This window comes from Hippocampus guttulatus, chromosome 12 (genome assembly GCF_054856545.1).
Source record: "Hippocampus guttulatus isolate MCC_2025c chromosome 12, RoL_Hgut_1.0, whole genome shotgun sequence".
NCBI classification, from domain to species: domain Eukaryota; kingdom Metazoa; phylum Chordata; class Actinopteri; order Syngnathiformes; family Syngnathidae; genus Hippocampus; species Hippocampus guttulatus.
Window position 1 is genome coordinate 9,525,476 of NC_141272.1, and position 19,322 is coordinate 9,544,797.

General features: G+C 41.8%; 1 protein-coding gene across 4 annotated transcripts in view; it reads right to left on the bottom strand.

The window, feature by feature from the left end:
• Nucleotides 1-8,648, bottom strand: part of grik4 (glutamate receptor, ionotropic, kainate 4) — a 249,915-nt gene extending 241,267 nt beyond the window's left edge. For all 4 annotated transcript variants that reach the window (XM_086125398.1, XM_086125396.1, XM_086125397.1 and 1 more), the window contains exon 1: nt 8,628-8,648. The gene's annotated coding sequence lies outside the window, so the exon portion shown is untranslated. The remainder of the gene's footprint in view (nt 1-8,627) is intronic.
• Nucleotides 8,649-19,322: the final 10,674 nt, after the last annotated feature.

The window sequence follows — 19,322 nt, forward strand, 5'->3', positions numbered from 1 at the left end:
CCAATTCAAGCTGTTATAATGTCCTTCTTCAATGCTAAAAACGGTTATAGTAACAATATAACACATTAATTCTTCAAATGGGCGTTTTTGGTTTTTTTTTTCATATTTTCAGCTAGTGGTGTTCCGCGAGATTTTTCCAATGAAAGAAGTGTGCCTTGGCTCAAAAAAGTTTGAAAAACACTGGGTGAAAATATATTGGTCTGCTTACTCGCGGCTCGATTATTGAGTGGAGAGGCATGCAAAGCTCCATACAGGTCTGTATGCAGCAGTGCCACTTGATCAATACACGATAGATGAACGAACAGACAACAATGTGTCACGGCCATGAACACAGAGACAAACGAAGCATATTTAACAAACAGCAGCACAGGTTGATTGGATATAGCAGGACAGATGCAACAGAGCTGTTTGTCGCGCTCAAAGACTTCAGTTGCTTGGTTGAATGCAGAGTGTGTGTGGTGCTAATTAACCTGAAGCCAGTCAGTAGAGACCTCACAAAGTAAATGTCACACAAACCCTCCAAGGCTAGGCTTATATGAACCACTATGGCTTGATTTACTTTAGAACAGCAGCCATTTTTTGCAGCAGCTGCAGCAAAAGTTGCCAAGTGTACCAAACAACTCTTTTAGGGTCACCAAACACAATGGCGTGGGGACTTAAGTGTGGAACTTGGTTCGGGTTACCCTGGAAAATATCCTTTCTAACGACGGGAGTGGAATGGGGAGAACACAAAACACATCAGTCTTAGAAATAATAAAGCTGACTATAGGAGTCGCGTGCCAGAATAACATAGTTCTCCGTTTACTGTTCACACGTCTGCCTCACAGACAAAAAGTTCAGGGCTTGAATTTTGAGTTTGCACGCTCTTCCAGTGTTTGCATGTTTCTTGTTTTGTTTTGTTTTTTCAGATATTGAGACCAATGAATACTAACTCAGACTTGAGTTAAGGTATGGCTCACTAGTTTAGCACGTAGCATCTACCACAACAACGGCACTAATCTGGGGTTAAGTGACAAAAGCATGGGAGCCACCGTAGCCATGCCAAAAAAAATGTTTGTCCAACTATAATTGAATGTTTTGTTGTTTTTCCTTCATCATAGTAACAGTGGTTAACATATTGGATGACTTTTAAGAACGTGAAAACATAAAACTAGTAATGTTGAATGGTTAATAAAGAAAGAAGTTGATCAATATTTTATGACGTTTGACCTAGGAGCTAGTTTTGAACAATTGTTTCCAAATGTTGCACCCCATCTTGTGCTGACAATGTTTCACTTACCGGTACTCACAAAGCATTGGCTTGATGGAGCTGCTGAATCATGGTCCAACTTAGCGACCCAACGCGCACACACATCCAATTAAGCTTCGATGAGAATCACAAATCTCTCATCAGCCATCTTATTTGCCACATTACCTTGACCTTTTATTCATCAGTCATATTTAGTAAATATAGCTCAGACATGATTATCTGAATAGATAACGAGGGAGATATTTTCTCCCATCGCCAATAACATTTCTTTGTAACCTACTGAACCTACGGCGACTGTAACAGTCCTACCACCTGCAGTTTCTTTGGCAAAATACCATAAGCAAGCACACAAGTAAAAACAGCCACATGGGGACAAGCAGTATCATAAGTATCGTAAGACTCCACTCAGGGGGACACCGAAATTGAATTTACTGCAAGTGAAATTGGATAATGTACTAGCAGTTGTGCCATAAATGCCATAAATCTTTACAAGCATCATCTAATACGACACCTGAGAACGTGTGTGTGGTCGTCATTTGATTCATGTACGCTACCAACCACTGTAGGGCTCAAGATGTGTGTTGTTTTAATATGAAATGTGTTCTCTTAAATTTGTTTCTTTTTCTCATTTTCATCAATAAATTGCACATACTGTACACCAACAACAAACCTGTGTGATCTCTTGCAAGACTTTATATTACCAGTAGTTCTCTGGTTGACTTTAAAATCGCCCAATTAATGTACAAAGCACACAATAACCTGCTCTGCCAAAACATTCAGAAGTTTTTCGAAATTCGAGAAAGCAGCTATGATTTAAGAGGTACCAACTTATTCAAAAAACTCAAAACAAGAACAAACATCAAGCAAAGAAGTGTATCTATCAAAGGTGTTAATCTGTGGAATAATCTCGAAACGGACCTGAAAATGAGTAAATCGCTTGCTGAGTTAAAAAACAAATTCAAAAAAATAGTACAAACAACCTACATCAATCAGAGTTAAAATGATAAATTCAAAACATTAAATATAATGATAAATCAGAACTAAGTTGATAAATAGAGAAAGGTATATAAATATCCATTATGAATTTAAGAGAAAATTGACACAAGAGTGTCAGGGTGTGGAAGTATATAATCCCGATACAAACCAAAAGTTGTAAAAATATCACGGTTAAGGGTAAAGTATGAGCCTTAATGGAGACTTCTTTCTTCTTACTTTTCTGATTGATATAAAAATGATTTATTAGATACAATCACATAACGGGGTAGGACTAGATAAGTTTTTTACTTCTTCCTACTCCCTTGAACATAATAACTGTGTTGAATGAAGATTGATTTCTTTCTTTTTACTTTTTTTATCTACCTTATTTTCTGTCAAATTATTACTGTATATATGTTTTATGTTCAATAAACAAACAAACAAACAAACAATATACAGCAATGATGGACTGAAATATTTGCTTGTTGTGCTGGTTATGTCACATTTTTTTAGCCATTTGTTGCTACGCAAAGTTCACAAGGTGCTGTTAGCTATTAAATGTGCATACATCAATCACACATACAGTTGAATAATAAAATTAGGGAAACTACAGTGAAAACTGGGGCTTAGCTACATACTGTATCCACAAACTTTCATGTAAATCTGGAATGGAGGTATTTTTTGTAGAACTTCTACCTAAAAATCTCCTCGTGAGAACTTATAATGCTAATTTTAAAATATAATTTTTTTAAAGTTATTTTTAAACCAACATGCATCGGCCTTCATCCTTGGCAAGGAGCACAGTAGCACCACCTGCTGGACCCTGTTGGGGCCTGCAAGGAAAAGTTTCCCATGGTCTTGAATATTTCCATCCAATTTCAACAGAACTTGTCTTGATTAGGATCATGGATGAGCTGAGGTCAATCAAAACTAATTTTGGGAGAAAGATAGAGTACACCCTAAGTTGGTTGCCAGTCAATAGACCCCCCCCCCCCCCCCCAAAAAAAAAGATTTAGAGCTGTGATTCTCGGGAAGTAGGGATGGGCGAGGAAAGTATCTGAATCGGGACGATACGCTTGTGGCGTGTATCAATACTCGTGAAGGTTGCCGATACCAACCACCATTCTTCAAGTCAAATCCGCATTTTATTGTCGAATATACTGTACTCTATGTGTAACATACAGCACAGATGAAATTACTTTCCTCTCTCAACCACAGTGCAACCATGTCGTGCATTGAACACACACAGCTAAAAATTACATAAAATTGCATAAGGCATAAATATATTAAATAAAAATAAAATAAATAAAACAAATAGCTACAACAGACAACCAAGATCACTTGATGCAAAAAATATATTGGAACTATCCAGCGGCAACCTGACACATTGGCGAATCATCATCTGCATCAGATAGAAAGAACGTTGTTCACATTTTTTATTGTGTTAAATTAAATCTTATGACTCAAAAGTTCGAGAGGTATCGGTACTCGGTGGAGTTAAGGGGTATTCAAATGTTGACACTTTTACCGTCGCCTCGTTACAACAGGGTGTAGGGTGCCAACGACTGCGATCGCTGTTCATTTACCTTTTATTTGTACTTTTACCGAAAAACACGCCATATTCCAAACAATGAAACACGCAATTTAATCACAATAGCAAATTGTAAATGGAGGGCACTTTAATTGTGCTCTATCTGCACCCCACGTTGTCCAAACGCCTTACCTGTTTATGCACTCACGGAAACGCAGCAAATCAACTTTAACGTCCAGGATCCCTCGCCACACAATGTCGAACGGCAGTTCTTCCAATCATATATCCGTCCATCCATCCATTTTCTGAACCGCTTATCATTTTGGATTTATTTTAACGTGACCGGCAACTTTCTTGATTGCATTATTTTGCCGTGAACTCTGCTTGGTCAATCGCCGGAGCGAGGAATTCTTGGCCTGCCGTGAATCGGCTATTTTACTGTGATGACAGTGAATTCATTCTTTTAGTGTGATGTGGAGGCTGCGGTGTGGCAATTCACCTGGCGTCCAGATTAAATGGCTCCCCAGTCAAACGCTGCGGTCAAGCCAGCCTCCACTCGCAAAATTGAAGTCAAGTGAGCCGCCCCTGCGATTGACAATACAGGTACTGTGCATTACGGTAGGCCACCTTCAAAATAAAAGCACCACAACTAATGCATGCACGTCAGTGGTTTGGATTTTAAAAAACGTTATAAAGTCATTTCTTGGCTGTCGAACAATGATAAGTTCACTCAGAGAGAATAAAAACTCTCAGTAAAGCGCCAAGAAGCGTTCTCAAGTTGAGATAGAAAATAGTCAATTGCATCAATTTCACCTGATATTTTAAAAAATAATTTAAAAATGAATCTTAGTTATCCTGCAACCAAACAAGGTTTCCGACACAATAGGCCACCCCGAGTATCCAACCACAGTACCGGCATTCAGATCTGATGTTCCATTTCAAAATAAAATGCCTCTGAAATCTGACATTCGGACCTGAATTCTGACATGTTGACTTTTTTGCCCATTAAAAAAAAAAAAAAAAAAACTTTGAATAATGAATTTTAGTTATCCCTCAACCAGACCAGCTCTAAAGGACACTAGAGCATCCCAAGTATCCAATCAGAGTACCCTCGCTCAGATCTGATGTCCCATTTCAAAATAAAATGCCTCTGAAATCTGACATTTGGACCTGAATTCTGACATGTTGACCGAAATAAAACATTTTAAAAAATGAATTTTAGTTATCCCTCATTCAGACCAGGTCTGTGGGACACTAGAGCACCCCAGGTATTCAACCAGACTAGCCTCATACGGATCTGATGTACCATTTCAAAATAAAAGGCCACTGATTTCTGACATGTTGACCTGAATTCTAACATGTTGATCTTTTGTTACATTTAGAAACCAAGGTTAATATAAACTCTACGCACAACAGAACTGAGAGCGGAACCTCGAAACTCATCACTGTGCGCCAGATGTGTTCATCACTAGTCCACCATGGTGCCCCTTGATCATACCAAACAAAGATAAGATCGTGATAATTGATCACCAGGGGAAATTCATGTTCAGCGGAAAGTAACATTCACACAAAGTGAGACAAAATAAAAGGAATAAACATAGGACTATTGAATAAAAACGGCAACCATGTTATGGGCTAATATACAAAAAGCTCCCGGTGATCGCTAAGTAGAATTTGATGAGTTAACTGGGGGAACAAAGCCCTCAAGGGAAAATTCCCATCATAAGTCTACTCAGGTGTCTGATCCATCTTATTCTCCTCTCTTTTAGATTCGCAAAGGCATTGAATGGCGGCATAATGAGACGAGGCCCCAGTCAATAAGCCTTGATTTGTGCCTCTTTACTGTTCTTCGTGTTTAACCCATTCAGGGACAGCGGTTACTATATAGAGTGGACAGCTTCTCATGTTATCAGGTTACAGGGTGCACGAAAGGGTTAAATTGAAGGGGGGGGGGGCTCAACATTTAGTGCAGAGTTGTGCCAAACATTTAAATTCTCTGTATGTGTTTCCTCCATCGCTGACTGAGTGCAAATGGAAAAAGCTGAAGAAAAAGTAGCATGGGAGAATAATTTGAAGCACTCGACAAGAAACCGTGGGCAGCAGCCATAAGTGTTCCGACACGAAAATAAGAGAGCAAATTGAAATATCAGCAAAACGTTCCTTAAAAGAGCACAGTCCATGTGGTGACGCTACATGAATATTGATCATCAATGCATGTGGCCACTGCTGATAAATGTACCAAACAAATTGCTGACCTTGTAAAGTACATGCAAAATATGATCAGGCAAGAGCTTAATGACCTCATAATCAAACACAAACATTTACATAATGTGACATATTGAAGTCTTGCCCGCAAGAGCATTCGAAGGAGTCCGCCATCCAATTCTAAAAGTTAATCAGCCAAATGATGGAATAATACTTTGACTTAATACGCATATTAGAAAACAGGTGTTCCACGTGTGATCGAAGCAACAATATATCCTCATTCTACCATGAAGAAAGAGCTCAGAATAATTTCACAACGTCACAGAATCAATCATGACATGATTCAATGCCAAGTCTCGCAAAATTGTCTCTTTAAGTGCTCTTTAATGTACATCACGTTGAATATAGTGTTGACATTTTTCCTCATCATGTGTGCATCTTACATTTTAAAAAAAAATGCACAGCTTTAATTACATGGTCACCAGCCCCGATATAGCACAGCGCATTTGCCTTGGTAGCCGCCCCCCTTCCTCATCACACGCTTCAAATAAATCAATCACAGCCTCATGATGATGAAGCCAAAGGGTTCACGCAGAGTGCGGAAGAATCATCGCACATTCTGACCAAATTGACCGCACTGGCGTCTGAAATACGTCAACTTAAATTCCGCTAACAATTAAAAGTGCCTCCACGCGCTGGGTGTCGTAACCTAACGGTATAATTGCCTTTGTCACTTTTAACTTAATTGTGACCAAATCAATGCACAATTCAGACAAACTTGCTGAAAATTGTGTTTTCCCTTTGTTTTCTTCGATACTGAAATATGACTCAGGTAACTATTCGGCTAACATTGAGCTCATCCATAGAAGAAGAAAATGAGTCTGTGCAAAATTAGAACACGAAGGCGTGATCCCAATTTGGGAGAAAACGAGTGAAAAAAATGAAATGGACCGAGGAGGGTTGTCATGGTGATCACTTCGAGCTTTTTTTTCCGCCCCCATTCAAAAAAATTGATTGTGAATAGCTTATTATCCAGTAAATGAAACACTGGTAAACTCCTATCATTTTGAACACTATTTAAGGGACACTTTTGTCATAGATGTGCAGCGAACCTTTCATTGCCAGAATGGAAGTAGATCCTCTGAGGCTGCGGCACATTGCCTCAACTTAAACTGCCAACAGATTAACTTACTACGCTGCAAATTGATTCTGTTGAATGACTATCTGACTGATGAGCCCCAGCCAGAATGCTCACGGCATTTACTCATTTTGGAATCAACGCACAAAGTACTCGAGCTTGCCTCAAAAGCATCTCAGCCAATACAGACACAAGTAAGAGGCAAAATGAACTTTATTCAGTCATTAAAGACCCCCCTTTTTTTTTAAGAAGACTGTAAAATGATCCCTCCAATGTTCTTGTTGTTTAGTCATCCAACTGCCTTGGGTCCTAATTAGGCAGCATTGGCGTTTTGCTGTTTTTTTTCTTTTGTTTTTTTTTTAAGAAATCGTGTGATAAACAGATACGTTCTGTCCCGATGCATCTAACAGCCAATATCTAGAGAGGGCAACATGAGCATTGCACACCCCATGTGAAAGCATTCACATCACATACAGGTTTGTTTTGCCTTAAAAGTCACATATTGTTGCTTTAAAAACAGGGCTGGGGAATCCATCCAAGCTATCCATTTTGAGATTATTTTGAATGATTCCATGAAAATTTATCCATCCATTTTCAATGGCGCTTATCCTCATTAGGGTTGCAGGTGAGCCGGGGCTTATCCCAGCTGACTCTGGGCGAGAAGCGGAGTACAGCCTAGACTGATTACCAGTCAATCATAAGGCACCAAATGGAAATTGACTCATAGCTACAGACATTTTAGAGTCTTCAATGAATCTTGCATGCATGTGAACGTGGGAGGAAGCCAGAGAATATGGAGGAAACCCATGCAAGCAGAGGAGCGATCATGCAGATCCCAGAACCACAAGACTGTGATTCAGACAGCCCAACCACTTGACCAGCATGGTACGCGCACCACTAGTGGTACTCTGGCTCATTCTAGTGGCACTTGAAAGAATCACCCAAGTAGAGTTCTTTTGGATTTCATTTTTTGGTGCAATTTTGCTGTATTTCGGCACTGCGTTAATATTACAGTGACTTGTAATATTTTGATGAACACTTAGGCCAACTACACTTCTCTATTTTAATGCTAGTAGTTATGCTGGTTCTTGAAGCACGATTTTTTTTAGGTGGTTAGGAGGTTTGAGAATGACTTCATTATTTCATTCCGCCACCCAATGAGAATCGATAAAAGAAGAGATAAGGAATCGGAATAGCTGAATTTGTCTCAATTCCCATTCCTAGCTGAGCGCCACATTGAAATGCATGTCAGACTTGAAAGATGAGCCACATTAAATGCTCTTGTGAGCCATTCATGGGCCCATGAGCCCTACGTTGGCAACCGCTGAGCTAGCTGGAGGAAAATTAGATTGATTCACAAGGGGGAACCGATAGATGGGAGTGAGAGGGATGGATAATTAGGGAGAAGCAAGTAGGACTGAGATGAATGACTCATGTTTAAGGCGTAAAACGGCAGCTAAAGTGGAGTGAATTTGCTTGAATTTTAAAATCAACATGCTGCAGTGCAAAAAAAAAAAAAAGTATCTCACCTGCCTCCTTTTTCCTCGTTTTTATTTTCTCCCCCCCCCCCCCCCAAAAAGACAATTGTTCCTTCCTTGAGAGATGAGCACATCAAATAAGCTCAAGTGTTGTACACATGTTCTTCATTCCCATTCAAAAGTGAAAATCCAAATATTCAGAGTCCGTGTGCATCATCCCCCAAGAGGTGCAGTCGGTAGAAAGCAGATGAAGAGTTGAGTGTTTGCTCACCATCGCAGTAAAATCACATCACCACTTGGACTCATTTGAACACGCGCACTGCTCACGCTGCGCATCCCGCATCCCACTGAGGTGCAACAAAAGACACATCCAAAAAGACATTTAGCCTTTCCCCACCCCCTCACTCCACAATGACCGACACTCCAAACCTCCTTTTACATCTTAATTAGTTATTTGTGTGCGTCTCTTCTTGCGCGTGTAGTCCCGTCAGCTCGACTGCATCCACTGCAGCCCGTTCGGAGAATGCAGAGCAGACTGAGCTGAAGCGCGGGAGGCGAGAGCGCCTTCCACTCTTGAACGCGCGCGCGCGCACACGCAGACACACGCGCACACACACACACACACACGCACACGCACACACGAGTGAGATAACTGGTGCCTTCCTCTCAACACAGTTGACCAGGCACGAAAAGCAACAGGACTCGCTAACGTGTATGATCCTGCAACAATCCGCTGATCTATTCTTTTGTGAGTTTGCATTTAACAAGAAAGGCACATAGAATGAAATGATGACGAAAATTAGGCATGCATGTTTTTTGGAATGTGGGAGAATCCCGGGGTACCCACACACAGCACAGGGAGAACATGCAAACTCTGTCAAGGAAGGCCTGAGCAAAGATTTGAACCCGCAACTTCAGCTGTGAGGCACAAACATCAACAGAATTGGCCTGATGATTTTTTTTCCGACCTGCTCTTTGCTACAAAGAACCAGTATAGATGACTGGAAGAAAGCGCAACGTCATGACATGTCACCGAGTCATCCTAGTTTATATACTGTAAATCAGACATCAAGCCTCCAGACAGAGTAAAGATGAAAAGCACAAAAGAAGAGCCACAGCAACCACATCACAAATGAAACATTAAGGAGGAACAAACAGTCACATTAGTCTTCATTTGTTTCGCTTGTGTTGCACTTTCTTCATCTGCTCTGACATTACTGGCCACTGATTTCAGCTGGCTTCACGTGGTGAAGCACTTTAGTCCAAGACATTCTCAAAGTCAAAACTTATAATTGAAGAAGGCTGCTTGACTTATATTTACCATTTCTGTTCATGATTTCCTCAATTCTCCCAACACACTCGTGTTTGAAGTCAACTTCTGTGCAAATCATCCCTTCTAACGTCGGTGTTAACCAACACCCGCCCAGCTCTACCACCTGATTGTCTTACAGTGACACTTGCACCTCATTAAGTGGTTGGCACAGGCTACTCACAAAGCAGAGCACTTAAAATTTAAGTGCCTCTCGTTTTCGACATACAATCCATTTCTATTGTCACAGAAAACAAAATTCAGCAGGTATTGAAAGATCAACCGAAATGTTTTAAAACAGCTGGCAATCAAGGAAAGTCCCATTTTACCTCGCCGCACACCACCAAACAAGAACGTCACAAAAATCATGAAAAGTGAAACAATGATGATCTCGTCTCGATTTACTCACAAATTATATACCTGTTTAACTTGAACAGAAAGCTGATTGATTTATTCTGTTTTATGAACAGCTTTAGTCAGAACAAGGTCCAGGAATTTAAATCCCATGCCGGAGTTCGGCTTCAGCCACCGGTGCACCTCCTCAACTGGCTTCCAGGGAGTTTGTTTACCTGTCGAGTGAGTAGAAGCACCTGTGGCGAAAGCCAAACTGCTTTTTAATTTTCTGGTCCTGGATTTCCCCTTTTGTAACTTCTGTGGAAGCAGATTCGATCATTCTACCAGTGCATTACTGGCATAGATAGATGAAGATGTACGGGTAATTGATAAATTAATCAGGACTTTTGGACAAATTAAGTGACTGATTATTTTCCTACGACACCCTGGCTGGGGGGAGGCGGCCCGGTAGTCCAGTGGTTAGCACGTCGGCTTCACAGTGCAGAGGTACCGGGTTCGATTCCAGCTCCGGCCTCCCTGTGTGGAGTTTGCATGTTCTCCCCGGGCCTGCGTGGGTTTTCTCCGGGTGCTCCGGTTTCCTCCCACATTTCAAAAACATGCATGGCAGGCTGATTGGACGCTCTAAATTGTCCCTAGGTGTGAGTGTGGGCGTGGATGGTTGTTCGCCTCTGTGTACCCTGCGATTGGCTGGCAACCGATTCAGGGTGTCCCCCGCCCACTGCCCGGAGATGGCTGGGATAGGCTCCAGCACCCCCCGCGACCCTAGTGAGGATCAAGCGGTTCGGAAAGTGGATGGTGGATGGTGGACCCTGGCAGGGAATCACTGGAATAGTATTGCCTGGCGAGTTGAAGCTCCTCCCCACAGTTCAACACAGTTGCTTGGCATTAGGATGCCACCAGATGGCACCAAAGCAATAGTGGGGCATTGCTTTGGCCCAAGTACAAAAAAAGGAAAAGGTGAGTTTTTCAGAAAGTAAAGAGAAAAAGCCCCCCCCCCCAACCCCACCCCGCCACCAAATAATTGCTAAATTCATGAGCGCCTTACTGCCAATATTAATATAAAATTTTCACAATAATATAAAATTTTCACTGCAGCGCCATCTGCTGGATCTGAGGAGGCATTATTCCATCCACTGCATACTGTCGTTGCCTCTGAATTTGATTGTGAATATCGTCTTGGAAATCACATCCATGCATCTTCTAAGACGCCAAGAGGCAACATCGGCAGGATCGTCGCGTTCACTAGAAATAAAAAGAAGCATTCACTGCGATTTCTTTTTTTTCCCCAGTGTGTGTCTCGGAGATGTATGACTATCATTTATACACAGCAGCAGAGCGACAACGTGGCATTGTACCTCCCCCGAGCCGACCCAGGGAAAAGTACACTGTAACCTCCAGAGAGGAGATCCCGCTGACCTTCATTCAACACCCATCCTCAAACCTCGACCTTACATTTTGACACCTGTCAACATGTGGCTGGGAAGGGATGCAAGTTCATGAAGGACACACGACTGCGACTGACAGCGTGGTTCATCTAGTAGTGTAGAGATACACACAGAGGTCACCTGTTTTTGCTACTACTGGGCGTAATGGAGGCAATTTATGTAATGCAGATGAATCACCCGTTATCATTAAGCTGGCACGAAATGTTCATGAGAGAGTTGGGAAGAACAACAGCAAATAATCTCTTTCATCTCATCCAGTGTGTTCCATTAAAAAAAGAAAAAACTACAAAGGCGGGGGGGGGGTGTGTTCTGTGTGTAAGAGAAAAACAACACTGTTGTACAACACAAAAACACGCAGTAGGGGCATCATTTATTAGAATGTCAAGAAACGAAACCGTTTTTCCACATTTTTTGTTTCAATTTACTTCACATTGTGCTGCTTCTTCTGGTGTACGTGCCTTGGCCACCTGGGAGCAATTTAATAGAATACAGTATAGATATTCGGATATACAGTAGATGGAGCCGAACAGACTCTTCAATAAGACGCAGTAACATTAGTTATTCTTTGCAGAGGATAAAGAATATGCCAGTGTGTATTGTTGTTATCTGTCTACATGTGTTTCTTCCCCAATTTTGTCCAAATACTGTATCCATTGCTGAAAAGGATCCAACACAGTCAGTTGGTTTCTTTGAGAATCTGCCCATACAATGCGCCACTGCGGACAGGGAGCGCTGGTCAGTACAGGTCGTCAAACACAGTGTAAAAGCATCCCAAAACAGCGCGCTAAATGAAATAAGATGAAACCGTGTGCTCTCTGTAGGTGGCAGTAGACTGTGTTGCAAACCAGCTGTAAATTTCAAAGCATTTTTTTCTCACCACAGCGCCATCTGTTGGTTTGTTTTTGATTCATCCTACTGCTGCTAAAATCAACGAACTCTGAAAACAACCTTACATAGCCTCTGTTTTTTTTTTTTTTTAAATGCACTGTTTTGCTAAATGCAAAAGCATTTGTCGGAACAAAAGGGAGAGGCTTGAGAAACAGACGGATGAGCCTCACCATTAAACACAAAGTATTCGCCTCACGTCGAAGTGAGATGGAAGAAAAATCAGTTGAGGGATGTTTCCTTCCAAAGCACATCGTGGATGAATCTTTTTTTTTGTTTTTGTTTTGCATCACTCCTGGATTACAGCAACTCTATGCCACAGATATCCGCAGTGGGGAAATAGCCAAGGCTCTGTTTATAGCCTCAGTGGTGAATGAAAGCATTATCGTGCAATCAGCACAAAGGCGTACGACGATTTGTGCAGTGTATTATTGCAAATTCAATTTTTCGCTCCTGCGTTAAGTAGTTTATAAACTGTTACCGGTGCAAAAAGTTATTCGTTATGTTTCAAATGGGACTCTATCACACACTCTTTAATACATGAGGCCAGAATCCAAATTGGATTGTAATAGGATCATTGTGTCGACGACTAATGCGAGTAGAGAGTTAATATTTTTTCATCAGCTCCTCGTGGGATCAAATGAGCCACGCTGGACATTACAAAAGTCTTTTTTCTACACTCTTAACGAAGTGGTGAAATCACATAAGCATACATCAGGACAGATAGAACGCACAAAAGGAGATCCATCGCAGACGCATACGACAATGAATTCTGCCGTCTACCAGAAAATCCGGAAGGAGGATGGCCAACAATCAGTTTGCACCCTCAAGCTGAAGCACTCTTGGATCATGCAGCAGGACATGATTAGAAACACACCAGCATGTCCACCTCTGAATGGCTTAAAAAAAAATACTTAATGAAGGTTTTCAAGTGGCCAGTTCAAAGTCTGCATTTGAATCCAATTGAGATGCCATGGTGTGACCTCAAACGGGCAGTTCATGCTAGAAACCCCTCCGATATGGTGGAGTTGAAGCAATTCTGTGAAGAAGAGCAAGCCAAAATTCCTCCACAACGATGGGAAAGACTCATCACCAATTACCGGAAATGCTTAATTGCAGTTATTGATGCCAAGGGCGGCACAAACCCATTAGAAGGTTCTGTGAGCAATTACCTTTTCACCTGGGGACAGGTGGGTTTGGATTTTTATTTTTATTTTTTTTGGTGCCTTAATAATTATATTGGCATCTAGAAATTGCATTTTGTATTTCCTTGGGTTGTCTCTGTGCGATATTAAAATTAGTTTGATGAACTGAAACCTTTGTGTGCGTGATAAATATGCAAAGAACACAGAAATTGCTGATGATTGTGCCTATAACGGTAAAAGCATTGCGATGATTCACCTTTTATAGTCCACAATGATCCTCTGAAAGGATTTGATGGATTTTATCCAGCTCAGGGGAAAGGAAAATTTTGTGAAATTCACACATTTTAGTTGATGATCAACATTAATATTCAAAATCTTTGTATTCATCCATTTTCTGATCCGTTGTTCCTCACAAGGGCGTGCTGGAGCCCATCTCAGCTGTTTCGGGGCAGTGGGCGGGGTACACCCTGAGCTGGTTGCCAGCCAATCAAAAGGCACACATAGATGAACAACCATTCACGCTCACGCTCACACCTTGGTACAATTTAACCTGCCATGTATGTTTTTGGGATGTGGGAGGAAACCCGAATCCCCAGGGAAAACCCACCTCGGAATCGAACCCTGCACCTCTGCACTGTGAGGCCGCCGTGCTGACCAGTCAACCACCGGGCCGCCAAAATCTTTACAGCACAAGAAAAACGTTAAACACTGGGAAACTGGTGCCATTTTATTTTTTAGAATAATTACACAAATAAACGAAGCATCTCACTAGAGCGCTATTTTTAGAACGAGAGCAGCCTGTTAAATAGGGCTCCCTCGGGAGCCATGCTGGTCACCCCTAGTTTCCGGGCTGCTAAGATCCCCCATGCACAAAAATGACAAATTGCAACTGTCAACTTTTGAACCGAATGGGGAGTTTATGATTTATCTAAAACGGAGTCAATCCAAGCAACAGTTTGCCAACCAGTTGCCGTTGCCATATGTCAATGTTGTGTCTACTGCCCCCAAGTGGGGAAAATAATGTAGACTGGAATGTCAAGACATTTTGTCACGGTCATATTTCCATCCACAGTGGAAGTGATGCGCTGCTGCCCGATGTGGCGTTGCATTTTAACACCTCACATTTGATGTTCCATTTTGAGGCCCCGCTGGAAACGTGCGCGAATGTGACGTTAATGGAGCATGGAGAAAGTCCGAAATGTAGCAGAAGGTCGGCCGTGAAGAAGCGGTCAAGGATACACGCTCTGTCCGACTGGGGGCCATCAACAGCTGCGATGAAATTGTAAAAAATGCGGTCGATAAATGTTGCATTTAGGCGCTTTTTTTTTTCTTCAGCCATTTGCCAGTAAAATAAAAACCCTCTTCGTTCAAGTGGACATACAGCATCATGGAAAATTGACTTTTCAAGTACCCGTGTGGGAAAGGTTGCGTCATGGTGCGCCTGCCCTGCCATCAAGTGTTAAATTAAAGAACAAAGGTAATCTTTTGTTATCAGCCTATTTCTGAAAATACGAACCTCAACAAGCTGTTTAGGGTACTCCCGACTTTTATGTACTAAAGCAGCCATTTTGTGTGTGTAGCCCAGGGGGGGGCAAACCTTTTGGCTCGGGGGCCGCATTGACTTTTAAAATTTCACAGAAGGGCCAGGTCAGCACGAGCTATGGTACATTAAAAAAAAAAAACTGCATTTGTTGACAGTCCATATCAAACATCAACAGAACAAAAGCATGAAAGTATGGTATTAATATACTTTTTTTAAATGACAAAAGTGTTGTTGACGACCTATTTTAGCCTGTGCATCGCTGCAGATGGGTTGTGATCAGACCAGTAGAAGTAGAGCGATACAGAGGTACTAGGTGGTCGAAAAGATTGCCCCGCCCCCCCCGTGTTCTGCAACTTCAAGTCAATGCGCCACCTGGCGGTGAAATGCCTGTCATTACAAGTCCAATTGAAATGAATGCAATCATTCACATCGAACCTTAATCGTGGACCAACCTTTGGCGGGCCGGATTAAAAAGACCAACGGGCCGGATTCGGCCCGCGGGCCGTAGTTTGCCCACCATTGGTGTAGCCCCAATTATTATGTCAACGGCAGAAGGAGCTGCATCAAGTTTTTTCAGTCTCTGACTGGTTGGCCACCCCTGCTCTATTTCTTACAAGGTCTATTGCTTAACACAGTTGCCGTTGTCACACTTAACTGCGCTGAACACTAAATATGAGGCGAGTGGGGATCGCAAACAACTGTTACGTGGAACAGCGCAATACATGATGCTTTACCACGTCCAGCGACAAAGGCACTATTACCCAATCACGGACTGTTAAATGGCCATTCCAGCACTCAAACTGTTTGGCTCAGTAATTCTCAAAGTGTTACACAAGTACACGCAGCAGTATACATCCTCTCCCTAGTGGTACGCCAATTCATCACTGAATTATATACAAATGAGATGACCAACATTTAAAACAGCAACGAGTACCATCTAACATCTTAGAATTAAGTTTCTCACGATGCATGAAGCCCGTTTTTCAAAAAACCAATACAGAGTATTTTTTTACTTGTAATGTTTGGTACATTTTTGGGTACTATTCATTTACAGTAAAATTGCATTTACCTTTCGAGTATCATGGATTTCTGTGAGAACTGTTAGTTTTTAAACATTTATGTCTAATTTTCATTGAAAATGTATGAGCAATACATTTAAATTGGAATCATTACATTACTGTAGTTTTTGAAGCAAAATCTTTTTTCTTGATTTTGATAAATAATACGTTACCCTAACGTCATTCATTCATTCATTTTCCAATCCGCTTATCCTCACGAGGGTCGGTGGAGCCTATCATAGCTGTTTCCGGGCAGTAGGCGGGGGGGCACCCTGAACTGGTTGCCAGCCAATCGCAGGGCCCACAGAGACGAACAACCATCCATGCTCACACTCACACCTCGGGACAATTTTGGAGTGTTCAATCAGCCTGCCATGCAGGTTTTTGGAATGTGGGAGGAAACCGGAGTACCCGGAGAAAACCCACGCAAGCCCGGGAAGAACATGCAAACGCTACACAGGGAGGCCGGAGCTGGAATTGAACCAGGTACCTCTCCACTGTGAGGTTGACGTGCTAACCACTGGACCACCGGGCCGCCCTACCCTAAATTAATGTCGATAATTATAGTGGTAATTAGAGAGCCAAGTATTCTTTCTAAAATTTTGAGAACCAGTCATTTAGTGACAGAATGAAATCAATGTGTTGGAACCCGAGTGGATTGGCAATTGTGGGTTGGCCGCCAGGAAATTGTGAATCCAGTTGCCACTGCCTAAATGTCAATACAAAAGAGTGCAGCTCACAATGCTGGACACATTGCCATGAATGGTCAGGTCTGTCCCTTGTTGCCGTATTGATTGACTGGCGCTGGCAATGTGCACGGAGTGGGAATAAACATCACTGACAAATAGAAAGAGGGATTGTCAGCAATTTCCCTCATTTGCATTACAAGTGTCGATGTACTGACAGGCTCTTGTGTCCTCAAGCAACCTTTCCCTTCACTTGTCTAAAGGGCTAAAGCAAAAAGAGTATATTTAATATTATTCACTGTAATACTGTGCACAGTTTGAACATTAACACTGTGCTGAAAATGATACAATTAAAATATAGTGCACATAAAAATGATAGAATGCTCTAACTCAGCTTCTGAGCTGGAATTTTTTTTTTTTAAATATAGGAAAGAAAATAAAGAATAAAATGTAAACTGCCAGTCTTAGTTTTGGCCTTTTGTTTTTATGACATATTTTTTTAAACATCTCCCCATGCGTGGTATATTGAATATATTGACCTGGCAGCAGCATAACAGGCTAAAAAGAAGACAGAATTATCTAATTTATAGAATTTGACCTCAATTTATCAGTCAGACTTGATTGGTCATATTATCATGCCCATTGCAAGATTCGTACAAAGGGCAGTCCAACTGTGCGCATGGCTGGAGTTTCCTTTTGTGTAAATGTAAATTGCTTGTCGTTCAAAGGACAAGGAAATCACATGAGAATGCTAACCAAGAAATAACAAAAACTACTTACATGAAAAAACACAAAGAAAAAAAATGCAGCGAGAAGCTAAGAGGCAAAAAAAAAAGTCTCGAAACATCATCAAGACTGAAATAATCCAGCAACCAGTTGTTGGCGTGGCTTTATAAAGGCCTCTAGATAACAAGGCAGATTAGCAACAGGTGCGTCTCTGGAGGGGATCTGCCAGACACTGAAAAAACAGGACAGGATCATGACACATTCCCTTTAAATTCAGAGCAGGTGAGCCACGCGGCCTACACGGCAGAAGCATAATGGATTCAATTGCTGGTACCCCAAGCGCACACACACCAGATGTGCCGCAGTCAGGGGATGGTTTAAAAAATACATTAAAGATGATACAAATAATGCATGCTTTCAATTAATTAATTATTCCGAGAGTTTGATGCATAATGTTATATTCATCAATGAAATACGATGACATCCACTGCAGATAGCAGCTGAGCGCACAAGCTGTGCACAATCATGCGCCACAACTTAGACCTGCTTTTAGTCGGTCTAAGGTCTCATCTACTTTCTGTCACCAAATTATCAGTTGCGCTGGGGGCGTGCAAAAAGAAAACACTCTCGGTCCATCGTAATGCCGAGAACGGCGTAGCGTGGCCTGCCAAATTTCTCAACAAACTCGACTTGCCCAGTACGAAAACAGAGGCGCACAGTCTGTAGATTGCCCACTCCTGATCGAAAACCTATGACCACATGGGTGAACGATCATATGTAAATCTGCTCAACTGTTATTTTCTCAGCTGCAGAGTTTTTCCTCTTGGTGTGAATAGTGAAGTTACAGTACGCTTGAGCTTCTCATCAATCATGTTTTGTTCCTCGAACAAAGGCATGACTGTTGAGGGAGGGCATCGCTTGAGATAACTTTATGTGCAGTTGCTCAAAACCTCAAAACTTTATCGTATACGATCACGTAATGCAGCAGCAGTATGTGACTCAACGTATTAATCACATTATTGACTTGGTGTGCGTCCAAATGCACAGCAAAGCAGCACAGATGGCCGATGATGATGTCCCAGTCTTTACAGATGAGTGCTGTTAAATCATACTGCATTATGACGTGTCCCATTGGGGAATAACACGATACACAATACACACACATACACAAACAATATAATATAAATACAACATACGGGCCAACCAAGTGGTCCGCATCCTCGTCGCCCTTTCTGTTTAAGAGTTTTCTAGTATTTGAGAGAAAGAGAGACGAACCCCAATCGATGCCCTCGAGAATAACCTCAAGAGTGGTCAAGTCCACGCTCACAAGCACAAGATCAATCGACAATCTGTGGTGAAAATGGCCGCCTGACCTTCTACTTGTGGGATGCACTTGGCTCTCCTGAGGCCATCTCCAATGCCATTCAGAATTTAGAACGAGTCTTGTACCGGTACGTGCAGACGGACATATTAATGATTGCTTATTCACCGTGTTGTTTGTGTTGCCCTCAATTGATGTGGTCTGTGTGCCAGTCACCAGTCCACACTTGATTAGAGGCTTAAACAGCACCAATTACAACGAGTCCATTCCCTCG